General features: G+C 54.5%; 25 non-coding genes across 25 annotated transcripts; all 25 read left to right on the top strand.

The window, feature by feature from the left end:
- Positions 1-203: 203 nt before the first annotated feature.
- Positions 204-319, top strand: LOC138564442 (U5 spliceosomal RNA). Its single transcript, XR_011300390.1, has one exon. It is a non-coding gene; the product is annotated as a U5 spliceosomal RNA (small nuclear RNA).
- Positions 320-1,095: 776 nt separating this feature from the next.
- On the top strand, positions 1,096-1,211 carry LOC138564443 (U5 spliceosomal RNA). The gene has a single exon (XR_011300391.1). It is a non-coding gene; the product is annotated as a U5 spliceosomal RNA (small nuclear RNA).
- Positions 1,212-1,987: 776 nt separating this feature from the next.
- On the top strand, positions 1,988-2,103 carry LOC138565109 (U5 spliceosomal RNA). Its single transcript, XR_011301025.1, has one exon. It is a non-coding gene; the product is annotated as a U5 spliceosomal RNA (small nuclear RNA).
- A 799-nt stretch (positions 2,104-2,902) lies between these two features.
- LOC138564444 (U5 spliceosomal RNA) lies at positions 2,903-3,018 on the top strand. The gene has a single exon (XR_011300393.1). It is a non-coding gene; the product is annotated as a U5 spliceosomal RNA (small nuclear RNA).
- Positions 3,019-3,824: 806 nt separating this feature from the next.
- Positions 3,825-3,940, top strand: LOC138564445 (U5 spliceosomal RNA). Its single transcript, XR_011300394.1, has one exon. It is a non-coding gene; the product is annotated as a U5 spliceosomal RNA (small nuclear RNA).
- Positions 3,941-4,716: 776 nt separating this feature from the next.
- Positions 4,717-4,832, top strand: LOC138564447 (U5 spliceosomal RNA). The gene has a single exon (XR_011300396.1). It is a non-coding gene; the product is annotated as a U5 spliceosomal RNA (small nuclear RNA).
- Positions 4,833-5,637: 805 nt separating this feature from the next.
- On the top strand, positions 5,638-5,753 carry LOC138564448 (U5 spliceosomal RNA). The gene has a single exon (XR_011300397.1). It is a non-coding gene; the product is annotated as a U5 spliceosomal RNA (small nuclear RNA).
- A 776-nt stretch (positions 5,754-6,529) lies between these two features.
- Positions 6,530-6,645, top strand: LOC138565158 (U5 spliceosomal RNA). The gene has a single exon (XR_011301068.1). It is a non-coding gene; the product is annotated as a U5 spliceosomal RNA (small nuclear RNA).
- Positions 6,646-7,421: 776 nt separating this feature from the next.
- On the top strand, positions 7,422-7,537 carry LOC138565111 (U5 spliceosomal RNA). The gene has a single exon (XR_011301027.1). It is a non-coding gene; the product is annotated as a U5 spliceosomal RNA (small nuclear RNA).
- Positions 7,538-8,336: 799 nt separating this feature from the next.
- LOC138564449 (U5 spliceosomal RNA) lies at positions 8,337-8,452 on the top strand. Its single transcript, XR_011300399.1, has one exon. It is a non-coding gene; the product is annotated as a U5 spliceosomal RNA (small nuclear RNA).
- Positions 8,453-9,258: 806 nt separating this feature from the next.
- Positions 9,259-9,374, top strand: LOC138564450 (U5 spliceosomal RNA). Its single transcript, XR_011300400.1, has one exon. It is a non-coding gene; the product is annotated as a U5 spliceosomal RNA (small nuclear RNA).
- Positions 9,375-10,144: 770 nt separating this feature from the next.
- Positions 10,145-10,260, top strand: LOC138564979 (U5 spliceosomal RNA). The gene has a single exon (XR_011300903.1). It is a non-coding gene; the product is annotated as a U5 spliceosomal RNA (small nuclear RNA).
- A 776-nt stretch (positions 10,261-11,036) lies between these two features.
- On the top strand, positions 11,037-11,152 carry LOC138564451 (U5 spliceosomal RNA). The gene has a single exon (XR_011300401.1). It is a non-coding gene; the product is annotated as a U5 spliceosomal RNA (small nuclear RNA).
- An 805-nt stretch (positions 11,153-11,957) lies between these two features.
- Positions 11,958-12,073, top strand: LOC138564452 (U5 spliceosomal RNA). The gene has a single exon (XR_011300402.1). It is a non-coding gene; the product is annotated as a U5 spliceosomal RNA (small nuclear RNA).
- An 806-nt stretch (positions 12,074-12,879) lies between these two features.
- LOC138564453 (U5 spliceosomal RNA) lies at positions 12,880-12,995 on the top strand. The gene has a single exon (XR_011300403.1). It is a non-coding gene; the product is annotated as a U5 spliceosomal RNA (small nuclear RNA).
- A 770-nt stretch (positions 12,996-13,765) lies between these two features.
- On the top strand, positions 13,766-13,881 carry LOC138564983 (U5 spliceosomal RNA). Its single transcript, XR_011300905.1, has one exon. It is a non-coding gene; the product is annotated as a U5 spliceosomal RNA (small nuclear RNA).
- A 776-nt stretch (positions 13,882-14,657) lies between these two features.
- LOC138564456 (U5 spliceosomal RNA) lies at positions 14,658-14,773 on the top strand. Its single transcript, XR_011300404.1, has one exon. It is a non-coding gene; the product is annotated as a U5 spliceosomal RNA (small nuclear RNA).
- An 805-nt stretch (positions 14,774-15,578) lies between these two features.
- LOC138564457 (U5 spliceosomal RNA) lies at positions 15,579-15,694 on the top strand. Its single transcript, XR_011300405.1, has one exon. It is a non-coding gene; the product is annotated as a U5 spliceosomal RNA (small nuclear RNA).
- An 805-nt stretch (positions 15,695-16,499) lies between these two features.
- Positions 16,500-16,615, top strand: LOC138564458 (U5 spliceosomal RNA). The gene has a single exon (XR_011300406.1). It is a non-coding gene; the product is annotated as a U5 spliceosomal RNA (small nuclear RNA).
- Positions 16,616-17,391: 776 nt separating this feature from the next.
- Positions 17,392-17,507, top strand: LOC138564460 (U5 spliceosomal RNA). The gene has a single exon (XR_011300408.1). It is a non-coding gene; the product is annotated as a U5 spliceosomal RNA (small nuclear RNA).
- Positions 17,508-18,283: 776 nt separating this feature from the next.
- On the top strand, positions 18,284-18,399 carry LOC138565112 (U5 spliceosomal RNA). Its single transcript, XR_011301028.1, has one exon. It is a non-coding gene; the product is annotated as a U5 spliceosomal RNA (small nuclear RNA).
- Positions 18,400-19,198: 799 nt separating this feature from the next.
- On the top strand, positions 19,199-19,314 carry LOC138564461 (U5 spliceosomal RNA). The gene has a single exon (XR_011300409.1). It is a non-coding gene; the product is annotated as a U5 spliceosomal RNA (small nuclear RNA).
- A 776-nt stretch (positions 19,315-20,090) lies between these two features.
- On the top strand, positions 20,091-20,206 carry LOC138564462 (U5 spliceosomal RNA). The gene has a single exon (XR_011300410.1). It is a non-coding gene; the product is annotated as a U5 spliceosomal RNA (small nuclear RNA).
- An 805-nt stretch (positions 20,207-21,011) lies between these two features.
- Positions 21,012-21,127, top strand: LOC138564941 (U5 spliceosomal RNA). The gene has a single exon (XR_011300866.1). It is a non-coding gene; the product is annotated as a U5 spliceosomal RNA (small nuclear RNA).
- A 795-nt stretch (positions 21,128-21,922) lies between these two features.
- On the top strand, positions 21,923-22,038 carry LOC138564463 (U5 spliceosomal RNA). The gene has a single exon (XR_011300411.1). It is a non-coding gene; the product is annotated as a U5 spliceosomal RNA (small nuclear RNA).
- Positions 22,039-22,190: the final 152 nt, after the last annotated feature.

Consider the following 22,190-nt stretch of genomic DNA (forward strand, 5'->3'; position numbering starts at 1 on the left):
ATACCCACAATCCCCTGCCAGGTTTCATGACTTTGGATGGGATTGCTTGCAAATAAAGTCATTCTGCCACGGGTTCGGAGCCCGATAGCATTCTCCATTCGCTTCATCTCAAAAAGCGTCATCGTGTGCACTGCTTCACTAAGTCACCCTGAGCTAGTGAGGTGTTGCATTTTTTGCGGCCGCAGTCGGGGCCACTAGAGCGCATACTCTGGTTTCTCTTCAAACCGAATAAATCTTTCGCCTTTTACTAAAGATTTCCGTGGAGAGGAACATTAAAGAGTTTCACTCAATTTTTTGAAGCCCTGCCAAGTGCAGGGTTACCTATGCTGGTTAAAAAAAAAAAGAAACAGAGCAAATGAAAGCGCAAAGCCTGCTTTTCAGCTGTTGGCTTGCACCCCCCAGCTGTCAGTCAGCCTTTGCAGGGGTCCTCGCAGCACAGCCAGGCTGATGCTTTGCAGTGGTAGCCAGAGGGGGGAGCCTTTAGCTAATGCTTGCTGCTGTCGCCACCTGCTGGTGAGCCAGCAGAGGCTGGCTCCAAGCTAGCATCCAGGAGGATATGGCCCCAGTGGGCAGGGGTTTGGGCCCGGGCCCCGATCGGCTGACGAACGCCTGACAAACGCCGTCCTTTGCCCGCTGGCAGCCCAGGAGGCCCAGCACCCGTGCAAGACAGGGTGAGGGCGGAAAATGACCCCTGTGTCCTGAGAAAGGAGAGAGCGGGCTGCTTTTTCAACATCCTGGGGGAGGAGCCCCATCTCTGGGGCCCAAAAGAAAATCTCACGCCTGCCTCCCAGAAGCCCTAGACCTTATGTAAACGAGGGGAGTCCTCAGGCAAAGGCAGACTCTGCCTGCCTTTTGGCCAATGTCACATGGCCTGCGGTCTGGAGAAATTTGCATACCCACAATCCCCTGCCAGGTTTCATGACTTTGGATGGGATTGCTTGCAAATAAAGTCATTCTGCCACGGGTTCGGAGCCCGATAGCATTCTCCATTCGCTTCATCTCAAAAAGCGTCATCGTGTGCACTGCTTCACTAAGTCACCCTGAGCTAGTGAGGTGTTGCATTTTTTGCGGCCGCAGTCGGGGCCACTAGAGCGCATACTCTGGTTTCTCTTCAAACCGAATAAATCTTTCGCCTTTTACTAAAGATTTCCGTGGAGAGGAACATTAAAGAGTTTCACTCAATTTTTTGAAGCCCTGCCAAGTGCAGGGTTACCTATGCTGGTTAAAAAAAAAAAGAAACAGAGCAAATGAAAGCGCAAAGCCTGCTTTTCAGCTGTTGGCTTGCACCCCCCAGCTGTCAGTCAGCCTTTGCAGGGGTCCTTGCAGCACAGCCAGGCTGATGCCTTGCAGTGGTAGCCAGAGGGGGGAGCCTTTAGCTAATGCTTGCTGCTGTCGCCACCTGCTGGTGAGCCAGCAGAGGCTGGCTCCAAGCTAGCATCCAGGAGGATATGGCCCCAGTGGGCAGGGGTTTGGGCCCGGGCCCCGATCGGCTGACGAACGCCTGACAAACGCCGTCCTTTGCCCGCTGGCAGCCCAGGAGGCCCAGCACCCGTGCAAGACAGGGTGAGGGCGGAAAATGACCCCTGTGTCCTGAGAAAGGAGAGAGCGGGCTGCTTCTTCAACATCCTGGGGGAGGAGCCCCATCTCTGGGGCCCAAAAGAAAATCTCACGCCTGCCTCCCAGAAGCCCTAGACCTTATGTAAACGAGGGGAGTCCTCAAGCAAAAGCAGACTCTGCCTGCCTTTTGGCCAATGTTACATGGCCTGCGGTCTGGAGAAATTTGCATACCCACAATCCCCTGCCAGGTTTCATGACTTTGGATGGGATTGCTTGCAAATAAAGTCATTCTGCCACGGGTTCGGAGCCCGATGGCATTCTCCATTCGCTTCATCTCAAAAAGCGTCATCGTGTGCACTGCTTCACTAAGTCACCCTGAGCTAGTGAGGTGTTGCATTTTTTGCGGCCGCAGTCGGGGCCACTAGAGCGCATACTCTGGTTTCTCTTCAAACCGAATAAATCTTTCGCCTTTTACTAAAGATTTCCGTGGAGAGGAACATTAAAGAGTTTCACTCAATGTTTTGAAGCCCTGCCAAGTGCAGGGTTACCTATGCTGGTTAAAAAGAAACAGAGCAAATGAAAGCGCAAAGCCTGCTTTTCAGCTGTTGGCTTGCACCCCCCAGCTGTCAGTCAGCCTTTGCAGGGGTCCTCGCAGCACAGCCAGGCTGATGCCTTGCAGTGGTAGCCAGAGGGGGGAGCCTTTAGCTAATGCTTGCTGCTGTCGCCACCTGCTGGTGAGCCAGCAGAGGCTGGCTCCAAGCTAGCATCCAGGAGGATATGGCCCCAGTGGGCAGGGGTTTGGGCCCGGGCCCCGATCGGCTGACGAACGCCTGACAAACGCCGTCCTTTGCCCGGCGGGCTTTGCCCTGGCGGGCAAAAGAACCTGGCAGCCCAGGAGGCCCAGCACCCGTGCAAGACAGGGTGAGGGCGGAAAATGACCCCTGTGTCCTGAGAAAGGAGAGAGTGGGCTGCTTTTTCAACATCCTGGGGGAGGAGCCCCATCTCTGGGGCCCAAAAGAAAATCTCACGCCTGCCTCCCAGAAGCCCTAGACCTTATGTAAACGAGGGGAGTCCTCAGGCAAAGGCAGACTCTGCCTGCCTTTTGGCCAATGTCACATGGCCTGCGGTCTGGAGAAATTTGCATACCCACAATCCCCTGCCAGGTTTCATGACTTTGGATGGGATTGCTTGCAAATAAAGTCATTCTGCCACGGGTTCGGAGCCCGATAGCATTCTCCATTCGCTTCATCTCAAAAAGCGTCATCGTGTGCACTGCTTCACTAAGTCACCCTGAGCTAGTGAGGTGTTGCATTTTTTGCGGCCGCAGTCGGGGCCACTAGAGCGCATACTCTGGTTTCTCTTCAAACCGAATAAATCTTTCGCCTTTTACTAAAGATTTCCGTGGAGAGGAACATTAAAGAGTTTCACTCAATTTTTTGAAGCCCTGCCAAGTGCAGGGTTACCTATGCTGGTTAAAAAAAAAAAAGAAACAGAGCAAATGAAAGCGCAAAGCCTGCTTTTCAGCTGTTGGCTTGCACCCCCCAGCTGTCAGTCAGCCTTTGCAGGGGTCCTCGCAGCACAGCCAGGCTGATGCCTTGCAGTGGTAGCCAGAGGGGGGAGCCTTTAGCTAATGCTTGCTGCTGTCGCCACCTGCTGGTGAGCCAGCAGAGGCTGGCTCCAAGCTAGCATCCAGGAGGATATGGCCCCAGTGGGCAGGGGTTTGGGCCCGGGCCCCGATCGCCTGACAAACGCCTGACAAACGCCGTCCTTTGCCCGGCGGGCTTTGCCCTGGCGGGCAAAAGAACCTGGCAGCCCAGGAGGCCCAGCACCCGTGCAAGACAGGGTGAGGGCGGAAAATGACCCCTGTGTCCTGAGAAAGGAGAGAGCGGGCTGCTTTTTCAACATCCTGGGGGAGGAGCCCCATCTCTGGGGCCCAAAAGAAAATCTCACGCCTGCCTCCCAGAAGCCCTAGACCTTATGTAAACGAGGGGAGTCCTCAGGCAAAGGCAGACTCTGCCTGCCTTTTGGCCAATGTCACATGGCCTGCGGTCTGGAGAAATTTGCATACCCACAATCCCCTGCCAGGTTTCATGACTTTGGATGGGATTGCTTGCAAATAAAGTCATTCTGCCACGGGTTCGGAGCCCGATAGCATTCTCCATTCGCTTCATCTCAAAAAGCGTCATCGTGTGCACTGCTTCACTAAGTCACCCTGAGCTAGTGAGGTGTTGCATTTTTTGCGGCCGCAGTCGGGGCCACTAGAGCGCATACTCTGGTTTCTCTTCAAACCGAATAAATCTTTCGCCTTTTACTAAAGATTTCCGTGGAGAGGAACATTAAAGAGTTTCACTCAATTTTTTGAAGCCCTGCCAAGTGCAGGGTTACCTATGCTGGTTAAAAAAAAAAAGAAACAGAGCAAATGAAAGCGCAAAGCCTGCTTTTCAGCTGTTGGCTTGCACCCCCCAGCTGTCAGTCAGCCTTTGCAGGGGTCCTTGCAGCACAGCCAGGCTGATGCCTTGCAGTGGTAGCCAGAGGGGGGAGCCTTTAGCTAATGCTTGCTGCTGTCGCCACCTGCTGGTGAGCCAGCAGAGGCTGGCTCCAAGCTAGCATCCAGGAGGATATGGCCCCAGTGGGCAGGGGTTTGGGCCCGGGCCCCGATCGGCTGACGAACGCCTGACAAACGCCGTCCTTTGCCCGCTGGCAGCCCAGGAGGCCCAGCACCCGTGCAAGACAGGGTGAGGGCGGAAAATGACCCCTGTGTCCTGAGAAAGGAGAGAGCGGGCTGCTTCTTCAACATCCTGGGGGAGGAGCCCCATCTCTGGGGCCCAAAAGAAAATCTCACGCCTGCCTCCCAGAAGCCCTAGACCTTATGTAAACGAGGGGAGTCCTCAAGCAAAAGCAGACTCTGCCTGCCTTTTGGCCAATGTCACATGGCCTGCGGTCTGGAGAAATTTGCATACCCACAATCCCCTGCCAGGTTTCATGACTTTGGATGGGATTGCTTGCAAATAAAGTCATTCTGCCACGGGTTCGGAGCCCGATAGCATTCTCCATTCGCTTCATCTCAAAAAGCGTCATCGTGTGCACTGCTTCACTAAGTCACCCTGAGCTAGTGAGGTGTTGCATTTTTTGCGGCCGCAGTCGGGGCCACTAGAGCGCATACTCTGGTTTCTCTTCAAACCGAATAAATCTTTCGCCTTTTACTAAAGATTTCCGTGGAGAGGAACATTAAAGAGTTTCACTCAATTTTTTGAAGCCCTGCCAAGTGCAGGGTTACCTATGCTGGTTAAAAAAAAAAAGAAACAGAGCAAATGAAAGCGCAAAGCCTGCTTTTCAGCTGTTGGCTTGCACCCCCCAGCTGTCAGTCAGCCTTTGCAGGGGTCCTCGCAGCACAGCCAGGCTGATGCTTTGCAGTGGTAGCCAGAGGGGGGAGCCTTTAGCTAATGCTTGCTGCTGTCGCCACCTGCTGGTGAGCCAGCAGAGGCTGGCTCCAAGCTAGCATCCAGGAGGATATGGCCCCAGTGGGCAGGGGTTTGGGCCCGGGCCCCGATCGGCTGACGAACGCCTGACAAACGCCGTCCTTTGCCCGGCGGGCTTTGCCCTGGCGGGCAAAAGAACCTGGCAGCCCAGGAGGCCCAGCACCCGTGCAAGACAGGGTGAGGGCGGAAAATGACCCCTGTGTCCTGAGAAAGGAGAGAGCGGGCTGCTTTTTCAACATCCTGGGGGAGGAGCCCCATCTCTGGGGCCCAAAAGAAAATCTCACGCCTGCCTCCCAGAAGCCCTAGACCTTATGTAAACGAGGGGAGTCCTCAGGCAAAGGCAGACTCTGCCTGCCTTTTGGCCAATGTCACATGGCCTGCGGTCTGGAGAAATTTGCATACCCACAATCCCCTGCCAGGTTTCATGACTTTGGATGGGATTGCTTGCAAATAAAGTCATTCTGCCACGGGTTCGGAGCCCGATAGCATTCTCCATTCGCTTCATCTCAAAAAGCGTCATCGTGTGCACTGCTTCACTAAGTCACCCTGAGCTAGTGAGGTGTTGCATTTTTTGCGGCCGCAGTCGGGGCCACTAGAGCGCATACTCTGGTTTCTCTTCAAACCGAATAAATCTTTCGCCTTTTACTAAAGATTTCCGTGGAGAGGAACATTAAAGAGTTTCACTCAATTTTTTGAAGCCCTGCCAAGTGCAGGGTTACCTATGCTGGTTAAAAAAAAAAAGAAACAGAGCAAATGAAAGCGCAAAGCCTGCTTTTCAGCTGTTGGCTTGCACCCCCCAGCTGTCAGTCAGCCTTTGCAGGGGTCCTCGCAGCACAGCCAGGCTGATGCTTTGCAGTGGTAGCCAGAGGGGGGAGCCTTTAGCTAATGCTTGCTGCTGTCGCCACCTGCTGGTGAGCCAGCAGAGGCTGGCTCCAAGCTAGCATCCAGGAGGATATGGCCCCAGTGGGCAGGGGTTTGGGCCCGGGCCCCGATCGGCTGACGAACGCCTGACAAACGCCGTCCTTTGCCCGCTGGCAGCCCAGGAGGCCCAGCACCCGTGCAAGACAGGGTGAGGGCGGAAAATGACCCCTGTGTCCTGAGAAAGGAGAGAGCGGGCTGCTTTTTCAACATCCTGGGGGAGGAGCCCCATCTCTGGGGCCCAAAAGAAAATCTCACGCCTGCCTCCCAGAAGCCCTAGACCTTATGTAAACGAGGGGAGTCCTCAGGCAAAGGCAGACTCTGCCTGCCTTTTGGCCAATGTCACATGGCCTGCGGTCTGGAGAAATTTGCATACCCACAATCCCCTGCCAGGTTTCATGACTTTGGATGGGATTGCTTGCAAATAAAGTCATTCTGCCACGGGTTCGGAGCCCGATAGCATTCTCCATTCGCTTCATCTCAAAAAGCGTCATCGTGTGCACTGCTTCACTAAGTCACCCTGAGCTAGTGAGGTGTTGCATTTTTTGCGGCCGCAGTCGGGGCCACTAGAGCGCATACTCTGGTTTCTCTTCAAACCGAATAAATCTTTCGCCTTTTACTAAAGATTTCCGTGGAGAGGAACATTAAAGCGTTTCACTCAATTTTTTGAAGCCCTGCCAAGTGCAGGGTTACCTATGCTGGTTAAAAAAAAAAAGAAACAGAGCAAATGAAAGCGCAAAGCCTGCTTTTCAGCTGTTGGCTTGCACCCGCCAGCTGTCAGTCAGCCTTTGCAGGGGTCCTTGCAGCACAGCCAGGCTGATGCCTTGCAGTGGTAGCCAGAGGGGGGAGCCTTTAGCTAATGCTTGCTGCTGTCGCCACCTGCTGGTGAGCCAGCAGAGGCTGGCTCCAAGCTAGCATCCAGGAGGATATGGCCCCAGTGGGCAGGGGTTTGGGCCCGGGCCCCGATCGGCTGACGAACGCCTGACAAACGCCGTCCTTTGCCCGCTGGCAGCCCAGGAGGCCCAGCACCCGTGCAAGACAGGGTGAGGGCGGAAAATGACCCCTGTGTCCTGAGAAAGGAGAAAGCGGGCTGCTTCTTCAACATCCTGGGGGAGGAGCCCCATCTCTGGGGCCCAAAAGAAAATCTCACGCCTGCCTCCCAGAAGCCCTAGACCTTATGTAAACGAGGGGAGTCCTCAAGCAAAAGCAGACTCTGCCTGCCTTTTGGCCAATGTTACATGGCCTGCGGTCTGGAGAAATTTGCATACCCACAATCCCCTGCCAGGTTTCATGACTTTGGATGGGATTGCTTGCAAATAAAGTCATTCTGCCACGGGTTCGGAGCCCGATGGCATTCTCCATTCGCTTCATCTCAAAAAGCGTCATCGTGTGCACTGCTTCACTAAGTCACCCTGAGCTAGTGAGGTGTTGCATTTTTTGCGGCCGCAGTCGGGGCCACTAGAGCGCATACTCTGGTTTCTCTTCAAACCGAATAAATCTTTCGCCTTTTACTAAAGATTTCCGTGGAGAGGAACATTAAAGAGTTTCACTCAATGTTTTGAAGCCCTGCCAAGTGCAGGGTTACCTATGCTGGTTAAAAAGAAACAGAGCAAATGAAAGCGCAAAGCCTGCTTTTCAGCTGTTGGCTTGCACCCCCCAGCTGTCAGTCAGCCTTTGCAGGGGTCCTCGCAGCACAGCCAGGCTGATGCCTTGCAGTGGTAGCCAGAGGGGGGAGCCTTTAGCTAATGCTTGCTGCTGTCGCCACCTGCTGGTGAGCCAGCAGAGGCTGGCTCCAAGCTAGCATCCAGGAGGATATGGCCCCAGTGGGCAGGGGTTTGGGCCCGGGCCCCGATCGGCTGACGAACGCCTGACAAACGCCGTCCTTTGCCCGGCGGGCTTTGCCCTGGCGGGCAAAAGAACCTGGCAGCCCAGGAGGCCCAGCACCCGTGCAAGACAGGGTGAGGGCGGAAAATGACCCCTGTGTCCTGAGAAAGGAGAGAGTGGGCTGCTTTTTCAACATCCTGGGGGAGGAGCCCCATCTCTGGGGCCCAAAAGAAAATCTCACGCCTGCCTCCCAGAAGCCCTAGACCTTATGTAAACGAGGGGAGTCCTCAGGCAAAGGCAGACTCTGCCTGCCTTTTGGCCAATGTCACATGGCCTGCGGTCTGGAGAAATTTGCATACCCACAATCCCCTGCCAGGTTTCATGACTTTGGATGGGATTGCTTGCAAATAAAGTCATTCTGCCACGGGTTCGGAGCCCGATAGCATTCTCCATTCGCTTCATCTCAAAAAGCGTCATCGTGTGCACTGCTTCACTAAGTCACCCTGAGCTAGTGAGGTGTTGCATTTTTTGCGGCCGCAGTCGGGGCCACTAGAGCGCATACTCTGGTTTCTCTTCAAACCGAATAAATCTTTCGCCTTTTACTAAAGATTTCCGTGGAGAGGAACATTAAAGAGTTTCACTCAATTTTTTGAAGCCCTGCCAAGTGCAGGGTTACCTATGCTGGTTAAAAAAAAAAAAGAAACAGAGCAAATGAAAGCGCAAAGCCTGCTTTTCAGCTGTTGGCTTGCACCCCCCAGCTGTCAGTCAGCCTTTGCAGGGGTCCTCGCAGCACAGCCAGGCTGATGCCTTGCAGTGGTAGCCAGAGGGGGGAGCCTTTAGCTAATGCTTGCTGCTGTCGCCACCTGCTGGTGAGCCAGCAGAGGCTGGCTCCAAGCTAGCATCCAGGAGGATATGGCCCCAGTGGGCAGGGGTTTGGGCCCGGGCCCCGATCGCCTGACAAACGCCTGACAAACGCCGTCCTTTGCCCGGCGGGCTTTGCCCTGGCGGGCAAAAGAACCTGGCAGCCCAGGAGGCCCAGCACCCGTGCAAGACAGGGTGAGGGCGGAAAATGACCCCTGTGTCCTGAGAAAGGAGAGAGCGGGCTGCTTTTTCAACATCCTGGGGGAGGAGCCCCATCTCTGGGGCCCAAAAGAAAATCTCACGCCTGCCTCCCAGAAGCCCTAGACCTTATGTAAACGAGGGGAGTCCTCAGGCAAAGGCAGACTCTGCCTGCCTTTTGGCCAATGTCACATGGCCTGCGGTCTGGAGAAATTTGCATACCCACAATCCCCTGCCAGGTTTCATGACTTTGGATGGGATTGCTTGCAAATAAAGTCATTCTGCCACGGGTTCGGAGCCCGATAGCATTCTCCATTCGCTTCATCTCAAAAAGCGTCATCGTGTGCACTGCTTCACTAAGTCACCCTGAGCTAGTGAGGTGTTGCATTTTTTGCGGCCGCAGTCGGGGCCACTAGAGCGCATACTCTGGTTTCTCTTCAAACCGAATAAATCTTTCGCCTTTTACTAAAGATTTCCGTGGAGAGGAACATTAAAGAGTTTCACTCAATTTTTTGAAGCCCTGCCAAGTGCAGGGTTACCTATGCTGGTTAAAAAGAAACAGAGCAAATGAAAGCGCAAAGCCTGCTTTTCAGCTGTTGGCTTGCACCCCCCAGCTGTCAGTCAGCCTTTGCAGGGGTCCTCGCAGCACAGCCAGGCTGATGCCTTGCAGTGGTAGCCAGAGGGGGGAGCCTTTAGCTAATGCTTGCTGCTGTCGCCACCTGCTGGTGAGCCAGCAGAGGCTGGCTCCAAGCTAGCATCCAGGAGGATATGGCCCCAGTGGGCAGGGGTTTGGGCCCGGGCCCCGATCGGCTGACGAACGCCTGACAAACGCCGTCCTTTGCCCGCTGGCAGCCCAGGAGGCCCAGCACCCGTGCAAGACAGGGTGAGGGCGGAAAATGACCCCTGTGTCCTGAGAAAGGAGAGAGCGGGCTGCTTCTTCAACATCCTGGGGGAGGAGCCCCATCTCTGGGGCCCAAAAGAAAATCTCACGCCTGCCTCCCAGAAGCCCTAGACCTTATGTAAACGAGGGGAGTCCTCAGGCAAAGGCAGACTCTGCCTGCCTTTTGGCCAATGTCACATGGCCTGCGGTCTGGAGAAATTTGCATACCCACAATCCCCTGCCAGGTTTCATGACTTTGGATGGGATTGCTTGCAAATAAAGTCATTCTGCCACGGGTTCGGAGCCCGATAGCATTCTCCATTCGCTTCATCTCAAAAAGCGTCATCGTGTGCACTGCTTCACTAAGTCACCCTGAGCTAGTGAGGTGTTGCATTTTTTGCGGCCGCAGTCGGGGCCACTAGAGCGCATACTCTTGTTTCTCTTCAAACCGAATAAATCTTTCGCCTTTTACTAAAGATTTCCGTGGAGAGGAACATTAAAGAGTTTCACTCAATTTTTTGAAGCCCTGCCAAGTGCAGGGTTACCTATGCTGGTTAAAAAAAAAAAGAAACAGAGCAAATGAAAGCGCAAAGCCTGCTTTTCAGCTGTTGGCTTGCACCCCCCAGCTGTCAGTCAGCCTTTGCAGGGGTCCTTGCAGCACAGCCAGGCTGATGCCTTGCAGTGGTAGCCAGAGGGGGGAGCCTTTAGCTAATGCTTGCTGCTGTCGCCACCTGCTGGTGAGCCAGCAGAGGCTGGCTCCAAGCTAGCATCCAGGAGGATATGGCCCCAGTGGGCAGGGGTTTGGGCCCGGGCCCCGATCGGCTGACGAACGCCTGACAAACGCCGTCCTTTGCCCGCTGGCAGCCCAGGAGGCCCAGCACCCGTGCAAGACAGGGTGAGGGCGGAAAATGACCCCTGTGTCCTGAGAAAGGAGAGAGCGGGCTGCTTCTTCAACATCCTGGGGGAGGAGCCCCATCTCTGGGGCCCAAAAGAAAATCTCACGCCTGCCTCCCAGAAGCCCTAGACCTTATGTAAACGAGGGGAGTCCTCAAGCAAAAGCAGACTCTGCCTGCCTTTTGGCCAATGTCACATGGCCTGCGGTCTGGAGAAATTTGCATACCCACAATCCCCTGCCAGGTTTCATGACTTTGGATGGGATTGCTTGCAAATAAAGTCATTCTGCCACGGGTTCGGAGCCCGATAGCATTCTCCATTCGCTTCATCTCAAAAAGCGTCATCGTGTGCACTGCTTCACTAAGTCACCCTGAGCTAGTGAGGTGTTGCATTTTTTGCGGCCGCAGTCGGGGCCACTAGAGCGCATACTCTGGTTTCTCTTCAAACCGAATAAATCTTTCGCCTTTTACTAAAGATTTCCGTGGAGAGGAACATTAAAGAGTTTCACTCAATTTTTTGAAGCCCTGCCAAGTGCAGGGTTACCTATGCTGGTTATAAAAAAAAAGAAACAGAGCAAATGAAAGCGCAAAGCCTGCTTTTCAGCTGTTGGCTTGCACCCCCCAGCTGTCAGTCAGCCTTTGCAGGGGTCCTCGCAGCACAGCCAGGCTGATGCTTTGCAGTGGTAGCCAGAGGGGGGAGCCTTTAGCTAATGCTTGCTGCTGTCGCCACCTGCTGGTGAGCCAGCAGAGGCTGGCTCCAAGCTAGCATCCAGGAGGATATGGCCCCAGTGGGCAGGGGTTTGGGCCCGGGCCCCGATCGGCTGACGAACGCCTGACAAACGCCGTCCTTTGCCCGGCGGGCTTTGCCCTGGCGGGCAAAAGAACCTGGCAGCCCAGGAGGCCCAGCACCCGTGCAAGACAGGGTGAGGGCGGAAAATGACCCCTGTGTCCTGAGAAAGGAGAGAGTGGGCTGCTTTTTCAACATCCTGGGGGAGGAGCCCCATCTCTGGGGCCCAAAAGAAAATCTCACGCCTGCCTCCCAGAAGCCCTAGACCTTATGTAAACGAGGGGAGTCCTCAGGCAAAGGCAGACTCTGCCTGCCTTTTGGCCAATGTCACATGGCCTGCGGTCTGGAGAAATTTGCATACCCACAATCCCCTGCCAGGTTTCATGACTTTGGATGGGATTGCTTGCAAATAAAGTCATTCTGCCACGGGTTCGGAGCCCGATAGCATTCTCCATTCGCTTCATCTCAAAAAGCGTCATCGTGTGCACTGCTTCACTAAGTCACCCTGAGCTAGTGAGGTGTTGCATTTTTTGCGGCCGCAGTCGGGGCCACTAGAGCGCATACTCTGGTTTCTCTTCAAACCGAATAAATCTTTCGCCTTTTACTAAAGATTTCCGTGGAGAGGAACATTAAAGAGTTTCACTCAATTTTTTGAAGCCCTGCCAAGTGCAGGGTTACCTATGCTGGTTAAAAAAAAAAAAGAAACAGAGCAAATGAAAGCGCAAAGCCTGCTTTTCAGCTGTTGGCTTGCACCCCCCAGCTGTCAGTCAGCCTTTGCAGGGGTCCTCGCAGCACAGCCAGGCTGATGCCTTGCAGTGGTAGCCAGAGGGGGGAGCCTTTAGCTAATGCTTGCTGCTGTCGCCACCTGCTGGTGAGCCAGCAGAAGCTGGCTCCAAGCTAGCATCCAGGAGGATATGGCCCCAGTGGGCAGGGGTTTGGGCCCGGGCCCCGATCGCCTGACAAACGCCTGACAAACGCCGTCCTTTGCCCGGCGGGCTTTGCCCTGGCGGGCAAAAGAACCTGGCAGCCCAGGAGGCCCAGCACCCGTGCAAGACAGGGTGAGGGCGGAAAATGACCCCTGTGTCCTGAGAAAGGAGAGAGCGGGCTGCTTTTTCAACATCCTGGGGGAGGAGCCCCATCTCTGGGGCCCAAAAGAAAATCTCACGCCTGCCTCCCAGAAGCCCTAGACCTTATGTAAACGAGGGGAGTCCTCAGGCAAAGGCAGACTCTGCCTGCCTTTTGGCCAATGTCACATGGCCTGCGGTCTGGAGAAATTTGCATACCCACAATCCCCTGCCAGGTTTCATGACTTTGGATGGGATTGCTTGCAAATAAAGTCATTCTGCCACGGGTTCGGAGCCCGATAGCATTCTCCATTCGCTTCATCTCAAAAAGCGTCATCGTGTGCACTGCTTCACTAAGTCACCCTGAGCTAGTGAGGTGTTGCATTTTTTGCGGCCGCAGTCGGGGCCACTAGAGCGCATACTCTGGTTTCTCTTCAAACCGAATAAATCTTTCGCCTTTTACTAAAGATTTCCGTGGAGAGGAACATTAAAGAGTTTCACTCAATTTTTTGAAGCCCTGCCAAGTGCAGGGTTACCTATGCTGGTTAAAAAGAAACAGAGCAAATGAAAGCGCAAAGCCTGCTTTTCAGCTGTTGGCTTGCACCCCCCAGCTGTCAGTCAGCCTTTGCAGGGGTCCTCGCAGCACAGCCAGGCTGATGCCTTGCAGTGGTAGCCAGAGGGGGGAGCCTTTAGCTAATGCTTGCTGCTGTCGCCACCTGCTGGTGAGCCAGCAGAGGCTGGCTCCAAGCTAGCATCCAGGAGGATATGGCCCCAGTGGGCAGGGGTTTGGGCCCGGGCCCCGATCGGCTGACGAACGCCTGACAAACGCCGTCCTTTGCCCGCTGGCAGCCCAGGAGGCCCAGCACCCGTGCAAGACAGGGTGAGGGCGGAAAATGACCCCTGTGTCCTGAGAAAGGAGAGAGCGGGCTGCTTCTTCAACATCCTGGGGGAGGAGCCCCATCTCTGGGGCCCAAAAGAAAATCTCACGCCTGCCTCCCAGAAGCCCTAGACCTTATGTAAACGAGGGGAGTCCTCAGGCAAAGGCAGACTCTGCCTGCCTTTTGGCCAATGTCACATGGCCTGCGGTCTGGAGAAATTTGCATACCCACAATCCCCTGCCAGGTTTCATGACTTTGGATGGGATTGCTTGCAAATAAAGTCATTCTGCCACGGGTTCGGAGCCCGATAGCATTCTCCATTCGCTTCATCTCAAAAAGCGTCATCGTGTGCACTGCTTCACTAAGTCACCCTGAGCTAGTGAGGTGTTGCATTTTTTGCGGCCGCAGTCGGGGCCACTAGAGCGCATACTCTTGTTTCTCTTCAAACCGAATAAATCTTTCGCCTTTTACTAAAGATTTCCGTGGAGAGGAACATTAAAGAGTTTCACTCAATTTTTTGAAGCCCTGCCAAGTGCAGGGTTACCTATGCTAGTTAAAAAAAAAAAGAAACAGAGCAAATGAAAGCGCAAAGCCTGCTTTTCAGCTGTTGGCTTGCACCCCCCAGCTGTCAGTCAGCCTTTGCAGGGGTCCTTGCAGCACAGCCAGGCTGATGCCTTGCAGTGGTAGCCAGAGGGGGGAGCCTTTAGCTAATGCTTGCTGCTGTCGCCACCTGCTGGTGAGCCAGCAGAGGCTGGCTCCAAGCTAGCATCCAGGAGGATATGGCCCCAGTGGGCAGGGGTTTGGGCCCGGGCCCCGATCGGCTGACGAACGCCTGACAAACGCCGTCCTTTGCCCGCTGGCAGCCCAGGAGGCCCAGCACCCGTGCAAGACAGGGTGAGGGCGGAAAATGACCCCTGTGTCCTGAGAAAGGAGAGAGCGGGCTGCTTCTTCAACATCCTGGGGGAGGAGCCCCATCTCTGGGGCCCAAAAGAAAATCTCACGCCTGCCTCCCAGAAGCCCTAGACCTTATGTAAACGAGGGGAGTCCTCAAGCAAAAGCAGACTCTGCCTGCCTTTTGGCCAATGTCACATGGCCTGCGGTCTGGAGAAATTTGCATACCCACAATCCCCTGCCAGGTTTCATGACTTTGGATGGGATTGCTTGCAAATAAAGTCATTCTGCCACGGGTTCGGAGCCCGATAGCATTCTCCATTCGCTTCATCTCAAAAAGCGTCATCGTGTGCACTGCTTCACTAAGTCACCCTGAGCTAGTGAGGTGTTGCATTTTTTGCGGCCGCAGTCGGGGCCACTAGAGCGCATACTCTGGTTTCTCTTCAAACCGAATAAATCTTTCGCCTTTTACTAAAGATTTCCGTGGAGAGGAACATTAAAGAGTTTCACTCAATTTTTTGAAGCCCTGCCAAGTGCAGGGTTACCTATGCTGGTTATAAAAAAAAAGAAACAGAGCAAATGAAAGCGCAAAGCCTGCTTTTCAGCTGTTGGCTTGCACCCCCCAGCTGTCAGTCAGCCTTTGCAGGGGTCCTCGCAGCACAGCCAGGCTGATGCCTTGCAGTGGTAGCCAGAGGGGGGAGCCTTTAGCTAATGCTTGCTGCTGTCGCCACCTGCTGGTGAGCCAGCAGAGGCTGGCTCCAAGCTAGCATCCAGGAGGATATGGCCCCAGTGGGCAGGGGTTTGGGCCCGGGCCCCGATCGGCTGACAAACGCCTGACAAACGCCGTCCTTTGCCCGGCGGGCTTTGCCCTGGCGGGCAAAAGAACCTGGCAGCCCAGGAGGCCCAGCACCCGTGCAAGACAGGGTGAGGGCGGAAAATGACCCCTGTGTCCTGAGAAAGGAGAGAGCGGGCTGCTTTTTCAACATCCTGGGGGAGGAGCCCCATCTCTGGGGCCCAAAAGAAAATCTCACGCCTGCCTCCCAGAAGCCCTAGACCTTATGTAAACGAGGGGAGTCCTCAGGCAAAGGCAGACTCTGCCTGCCTTTTGGCCAATGTCACATGGCCTGCGGTCTGGAGAAATTTGCATACCCACAATCCCCTGCCAGGTTTCATGACTTTGGATGGGATTGCTTGCAAATAAAGTCATTCTGCCACGGGTTCGGAGCCCGATAGCATTCTCCATTCGCTTCATCTCAAAAAGCGTCATCGTGTGCACTGCTTCACTAAGTCACCCTGAGCTAGTGAGGTGTTGCATTTTTTGCGGCCGCAGTCGGGGCCACTAGAGCGCATACTCTGGTTTCTCTTCAAACCGAATAAATCTTTCGCCTTTTACTAAAGATTTCCGTGGAGAGGAACATTAAAGAGTTTCACTCAATTTTTTGAAGCCCTGCCAAGTGCAGGGTTACCTATGCTGGTTAAAAAAAAAAAGAAACAGAGCAAATGAAAGCGCAAAGCCTGCTTTTCAGCTGTTGGCTTGCACCCCCCAGCTGTCAGTCAGCCTTTGCAGGGGTCCTCGCAGCACAGCCAGGCTGATGCTTTGCAGTGGTAGCCAGAGGGGGGAGCCTTTAGCTAATGCTTGCTGCTGTCGCCACCTGCTGGTGAGCCAGCAGAGGCTGGCTCCAAGCTAGCATCCAGGAGGATATGGCCCCAGTGGGCAGGGGTTTGGGCCCGGGCCCCGATCGGCTGACGAACGCCTGACAAACGCCGTCCTTTGCCCGGCGGGCTTTGCCCTGGCGGGCAAAAGAACCTGGCAGCCCAGGAGGCCCAGCACCCGTGCAAGACAGGGTGAGGGCGGAAAATGACCCCTGTGTCCTGAGAAAGGAGAGAGCGGGCTGCTTTTTCAACATCCTGGGGGAGGAGCCCCATCTCTGGGGCCCAAAAGAAAATCTCACGCCTGCCTCCCAGAAGCCCTAGACCTTATGTAAACGAGGGGAGTCCTCAGGCAAAGGCAGACTCTGCCTGCCTTTTGGCCAATGTCACATGGCCTGCGGTCTGGAGAAATTTGCATACCCACAATCCCCTGCCAGGTTTCATGACTTTGGATGGGATTGCTTGCAAATAAAGTCATTCTGCCACGGGTTCGGAGCCCGATAGCATTCTCCATTCGCTTCATCTCAAAAAGCGTCATCGTGTGCACTGCTTCACTAAGTCACCCTGAGCTAGTGAGGTGTTGCATTTTTTGCGGCCGCAGTCGGGGCCACTAGAGCGCATACTCTGGTTTCTCTTCAAACCGAATAAATCTTTCGCCTTTTACTAAAGATTTCCGTGGAGAGGAACATTAAAGAGTTTCACTCAATTTTTTGAAGCCCTGCCAAGTGCAGGGTTACCTATGCTGGTTAAAAAAAAAAAGAAACAGAGCAAATGAAAGCGCAAAGCCTGCTTTTCAGCTGTTGGCTTGCACCCCCCAGCTGTCAGTCAGCCTTTGCAGGGGTCCTCGCAGCACAGCCAGGCTGATGCTTTGCAGTGGTAGCCAGAGGGGGGAGCCTTTAGCTAATGCTTGCTGCTGTCGCCACCTGCTGGTGAGCCAGCAGAGGCTGGCTCCAAGCTAGCATCCAGGAGGATATGGCCCCAGTGGGCAGGGGTTTGGGCCCGGGCCCCGATCGGCTGACGAACGCCTGACAAACGCCGTCCTTTGCCCGCTGGCAGCCCAGGAGGCCCAGCACCCGTGCAAGACAGGGTGAGGGCGGAAAATGACCCCTGTGTCCTGAGAAAGGAGAGAGCGGGCTGCTTTTTCAACATCCTGGGGGAGGAGCCCCATCTCTGGGGCCCAAAAGAAAATCTCACGCCTGCCTCCCAGAAGCCCTAGACCTTATGTAAACGAGGGGAGTCCTCAGGCAAAGGCAGACTCTGCCTGCCTTTTGGCCAATGTCACATGGCCTGCGGTCTGGAGAAATTTGCATACCCACAATCCCCTGCCAGGTTTCATGACTTTGGATGGGATTGCTTGCAAATAAAGTCATTCTGCCACGGGTTCGGAGCCCGATAGCATTCTCCATTCGCTTCATCTCAAAAAGCGTCATCGTGTGCACTGCTTCACTAAGTCACCCTGAGCTAGTGAGGTGTTGCATTTTTTGCGGCCGCAGTCGGGGCCACTAGAGCGCATACTCTGGTTTCTCTTCAAACCGAATAAATCTTTCGCCTTTTACTAAAGATTTCCGTGGAGAGGAACATTAAAGAGTTTCACTCAATTTTTTGAAGCCCTGCCAAGTGCAGGGTTACCTATGCTGGTTAAAAAAAAAAAGAAACAGAGCAAATGAAAGCGCAAAGCCTGCTTTTCAGCTGTTGGCTTGCACCCCCCAGCTGTCAGTCAGCCTTTGCAGGGGTCCTTGCAGCACAGCCAGGCTGATGCCTTGCAGTGGTAGCCAGAGGGGGGAGCCTTTAGCTAATGCTTGCTGCTGTCGCCACCTGCTGGTGAGCCAGCAGAGGCTGGCTCCAAGCTAGCATCCAGGAGGATATGGCCCCAGTGGGCAGGGGTTTGGGCCCGGGCCCCGATCGGCTGACGAACGCCTGACAAACGCCGTCCTTTGCCCGCTGGCAGCCCAGGAGGCCCAGCACCCGTGCAAGACAGGGTGAGGGCGGAAAATGACCCCTGTGTCCTGAGAAAGGAGAGAGCGGGCTGCTTCTTCAACATCCTGGGGGAGGAGCCCCATCTCTGGGGCCCAAAAGAAAATCTCACGCCTGCCTCCCAGAAGCCCTAGACCTTATGTAAACGAGGGGAGTCCTCAAGCAAAAGCAGACTCTGCCTGCCTTTTGGCCAATGTTACATGGCCTGCGGTCTGGAGAAATTTGCATACCCACAATCCCCTGCCAGGTTTCATGACTTTGGATGGGATTGCTTGCAAATAAAGTCATTCTGCCACGGGTTCGGAGCCCGATGGCATTCTCCATTCGCTTCATCTCAAAAAGCGTCATCGTGTGCACTGCTTCACTAAGTCACCCTGAGCTAGTGAGGTGTTGCATTTTTTGCGGCCGCAGTCGGGGCCACTAGAGCGCATACTCTGGTTTCTCTTCAAACCGAATAAATCTTTCGCCTTTTACTAAAGATTTCCGTGGAGAGGAACATTAAAGAGTTTCACTCAATGTTTTGAAGCCCTGCCAAGTGCAGGGTTACCTATGCTGGTTAAAAAGAAACAGAGCAAATGAAAGCGCAAAGCCTGCTTTTCAGCTGTTGGCTTGCACCCCCCAGCTGTCAGTCAGCCTTTGCAGGGGTCCTCGCAGCACAGCCAGGCTGATGCCTTGCAGTGGTAGCCAGAGGGGGGAGCCTTTAGCTAATGCTTGCTGCTGTCGCCACCTGCTGGTGAGCCAGCAGAGGCTGGCTCCAAGCTAGCATCCAGGAGGATATGGCCCCAGTGGGCAGGGGTTTGGGCCCGGGCCCCGATCGCCTGACAAACGCCTGACAAACGCCGTCCTTTGCCCGGCGGGCTTTGCCCTGGCGGGCAAAAGAACCTGGCAGCCCAGGAGGCCCAGCACCCGTGCAAGACAGGGTGAGGGCGGAAAATGACCCCTGTGTCCTGAGAAAGGAGAGAGCGGGCTGCTTTTTCAACATCCTGGGGGAGGAGCCCCATCTCTGGGGCCCAAAAGAAAATCTCACGCCTGCCTCCCAGAAGCCCTAGACCTTATGTAAACGAGGGGAGTCCTCAGGCAAAGGCAGACTCTGCCTGCCTTTTGGCCAATGTCACATGGCCTGCGGTCTGGAGAAATTTGCATACCCACAATCCCCTGCCAGGTTTCATGACTTTGGATGGGATTGCTTGCAAATAAAGTCATTCTGCCACGGGTTCGGAGCCCGATAGCATTCTCCATTCGCTTCATCTCAAAAAGCGTCATCGTGTGCACTGCTTCACTAAGTCACCCTGAGCTAGTGAGGTGTTGCATTTTTTGCGGCCGCAGTCGGGGCCACTAGAGCGCATACTCTGGTTTCTCTTCAAACCGAATAAATCTTTCGCCTTTTACTAAAGATTTCCGTGGAGAGGAACATTAAAGAGTTTCACTCAATTTTTTGAAGCCCTGCCAAGTGCAGGGTTACCTATGCTGGTTAAAAAAAAAAAGAAACAGAGCAAATGAAAGCGCAAAGCCTGCTTTTCAGCTGTTGGCTTGCACCCCCCAGCTGTCAGTCAGCCTTTGCAGGGGTCCTTGCAGCACAGCCAGGCTGATGCCTTGCAGTGGTAGCCAGAGGGGGGAGCCTTTAGCTAATGCTTGCTGCTGTCGCCACCTGCTGGTGAGCCAGCAGAGGCTGGCTCCAAGCTAGCATCCAGGAGGATATGGCCCCAGTGGGCAGGGGTTTGGGCCCGGGCCCCGATCGGCTGACGAACGCCTGACAAACGCCGTCCTTTGCCCGCTGGCAGCCCAGGAGGCCCAGCACCCGTGCAAGACAGGGTGAGGGCGGAAAATGACCCCTGTGTCCTGAGAAAGGAGAGAGCGGGCTGCTTCTTCAACATCCTGGGGGAGGAGCCCCATCTCTGGGGCCCAAAAGAAAATCTCACGCCTGCCTCCCAGAAGCCCTAGACCTTATGTAAACGAGGGGAGTCCTCAAGCAAAAGCAGACTCTGCCTGCCTTTTGGCCAATGTCACATGGCCTGCGGTCTGGAGAAATTTGCATACCCACAATCCCCTGCCAGGTTTCATGACTTTGGATGGGATTGCTTGCAAATAAAGTCATTCTGCCACGGGTTCGGAGCCCGATAGCATTCTCCATTCGCTTCATCTCAAAAAGCGTCATCGTGTGCACTGCTTCACTAAGTCACCCTGAGCTAGTGAGGTGTTGCATTTTTTGCGGCCGCAGTCGGGGCCACTAGAGCGCATACTCTGGTTTCTCTTCAAACCGAATAAATCTTTCGCCTTTTACTAAAGATTTCCGTGGAGAGGAACATTAAAGAGTTTCACTCAATTTTTTGAAGCCCTGCCAAGTGCAGGGTTACCTATGCTGGTTATAAAAAAAAAGAAACAGAGCAAATGAAAGCGCAAAGCCTGCTTTTCAGCTGTTGGCTTGCACCCCCCAGCTGTCAGTCAGCCTTTGCAGGGGTCCTCGCAGCACAGCCAGGCTGATGCCTTGCAGTGGTAGCCAGAGGGGGGAGCCTTTAGCTAATGCTTGCTGCTGTCGCCACCTGCTGGTGAGCCAGCAGAGGCTGGCTCCAAGCTAGCATCCAGGAGGATATGGCCCCAGTGGGCAGGGGTTTGGGCCCGGGCCCCGATCGGCTGACAAACGCCTGACAAACGCCGTCCTTTGCCCGGCGGGCTTTGCCCTGGCGGGCAAAAGAACCTGGCAGCCCAGGAGGCCCAGCACCCGTGCAAGACAGGGTGAGGGCGGAAAATGACCCCTGTGTCCTGAGAAAGGAGAGAGCGGGCTGCTTTTTCAACATCCTGGGGGAGGAGCCCCATCTCTGGGGCCCAAAAGAAAATCTCACGCCTGCCTCCCAGAAGCCCTAGACCTTATGTAAACGAGGGGAGTCCTCAGGCAAAGGCAGACTCTGCCTGCCTTTTGGCCAATGTCACATGGCCTGCGGTCTGGAGAAATTTGCATACCCACAATCCCCTGCCAGGTTTCATGACTTTGGATGGGATTGCTTGCAAATAAAGTCATTCTGCCACGGGTTCGGAGCCCGATAGCATTCTCCATTCGCTTCATCTCAAAAAGCGTCATCGTGTGCACTGCTTCACTAAGTCACCCTGAGCTAGTGAGGTGTTGCATTTTTTGCGGCCGCAGTCGGGGCCACTAGAGCGCATACTCTGGTTTCTCTTCAAACCGAATAAATCTTTCGCCTTTTACTAAAGATTTCCGTGGAGAGGAACATTAAAGAGTTTCGCTCAATTTTTTGAAGCCCTGCCAAGTGCAGGGTTACCTATGCTGGTTAAAAAAAAAAAAGAAACAGAGCAAATGAAAGCGCAAAGCCTGCTTTTCAGCTGTTGGCTTGCACCCCCCAGCTGTCAGTCAGCCTTTGCAGGGGTCCTCGCAGCACAGCCAGGCTGATGCCTTGCAGTGGTAGCCAGAGGGGGGAGCCTTTAGCTAATGCTTGCTGCTGTCGCCACCTGCTGGTGAGCCAGCAGAGGCTGGCTCCAAGCTAGCATCCAGGAGGATATGGCCCCAGTGGGCAGGGGTTTGGGCCCGGGCCCCGATCGCCTGACAAACGCCGTCCTTTGCCCGGCGGGCTTTGCCCTGGCGGGCAAAAGAACCTGGCAGCCCAGGAGGCCCAGCACCCGTGCAAGACAGGGTGAGGGCGGAAAATGACCCCTGTGTCCTGAGAAAGGAGAGAGCGGGCTGCTTTTTCAACATCCTGGGGGAGGAGCCCCATCTCTGGGGCCCAAAAGAAAATCTCACGCCTGCCTCCCAGAAGCCCTAGACCTTATGTAAACGAGGGGAGTCCTCAGGCAAAGGCAGACTCTGCCTGCCTTTTGGCCAATGTCACATGGCCTGCGGTCTGGAGAAATTTGCATACCCACAATCCCCTGCCAGGTTTCATGACTTTGGATGGGATTGCTTGCAAATAAAGTCATTCTGCCACGGGTTCGGAGCCCGATAGCATTCTCCATTCGCTTCATCTCAAAAAGCGTCATCGTGTGCACTGCTTCACTAAGTCACCCTGAGCTAGTGAGGTGTTGCATTTTTTGCGGCCGCAGTCGGGGCCACTAGAGCGCATACTCTGGTTTCTCTTCAAACCGAATAAATCTTTCGCCTTTTACTAAAGATTTCCGTGGAGAGGAACATTAAAGAGTTTCACTCAATTTTTTGAAGCCCTGCCAAGTGCAGGGTTACCTATGCTGGTTAAAAAGAAACAGAGCAAATGAAAGCGCAAAGCCTGCTTTTCAGCTGTTGGCTTGCACCCCCCAGCTGTCAGTCAGCCTTTGCAGGGGTCCTCGCAGCACAGCCAGGCTGATGCCTTGCAGTGGTAGCCAGAGGGGGGAG

The sequence above is a fragment of the Ambystoma mexicanum genome, chromosome 1q, assembly GCF_040938575.1.
Source record: "Ambystoma mexicanum isolate Mex_15411 chromosome 1q, UKY_AmexF1_1, whole genome shotgun sequence".
Classification (NCBI taxonomy): Eukaryota; Metazoa; Chordata; class Amphibia; order Caudata; family Ambystomatidae; genus Ambystoma; species Ambystoma mexicanum.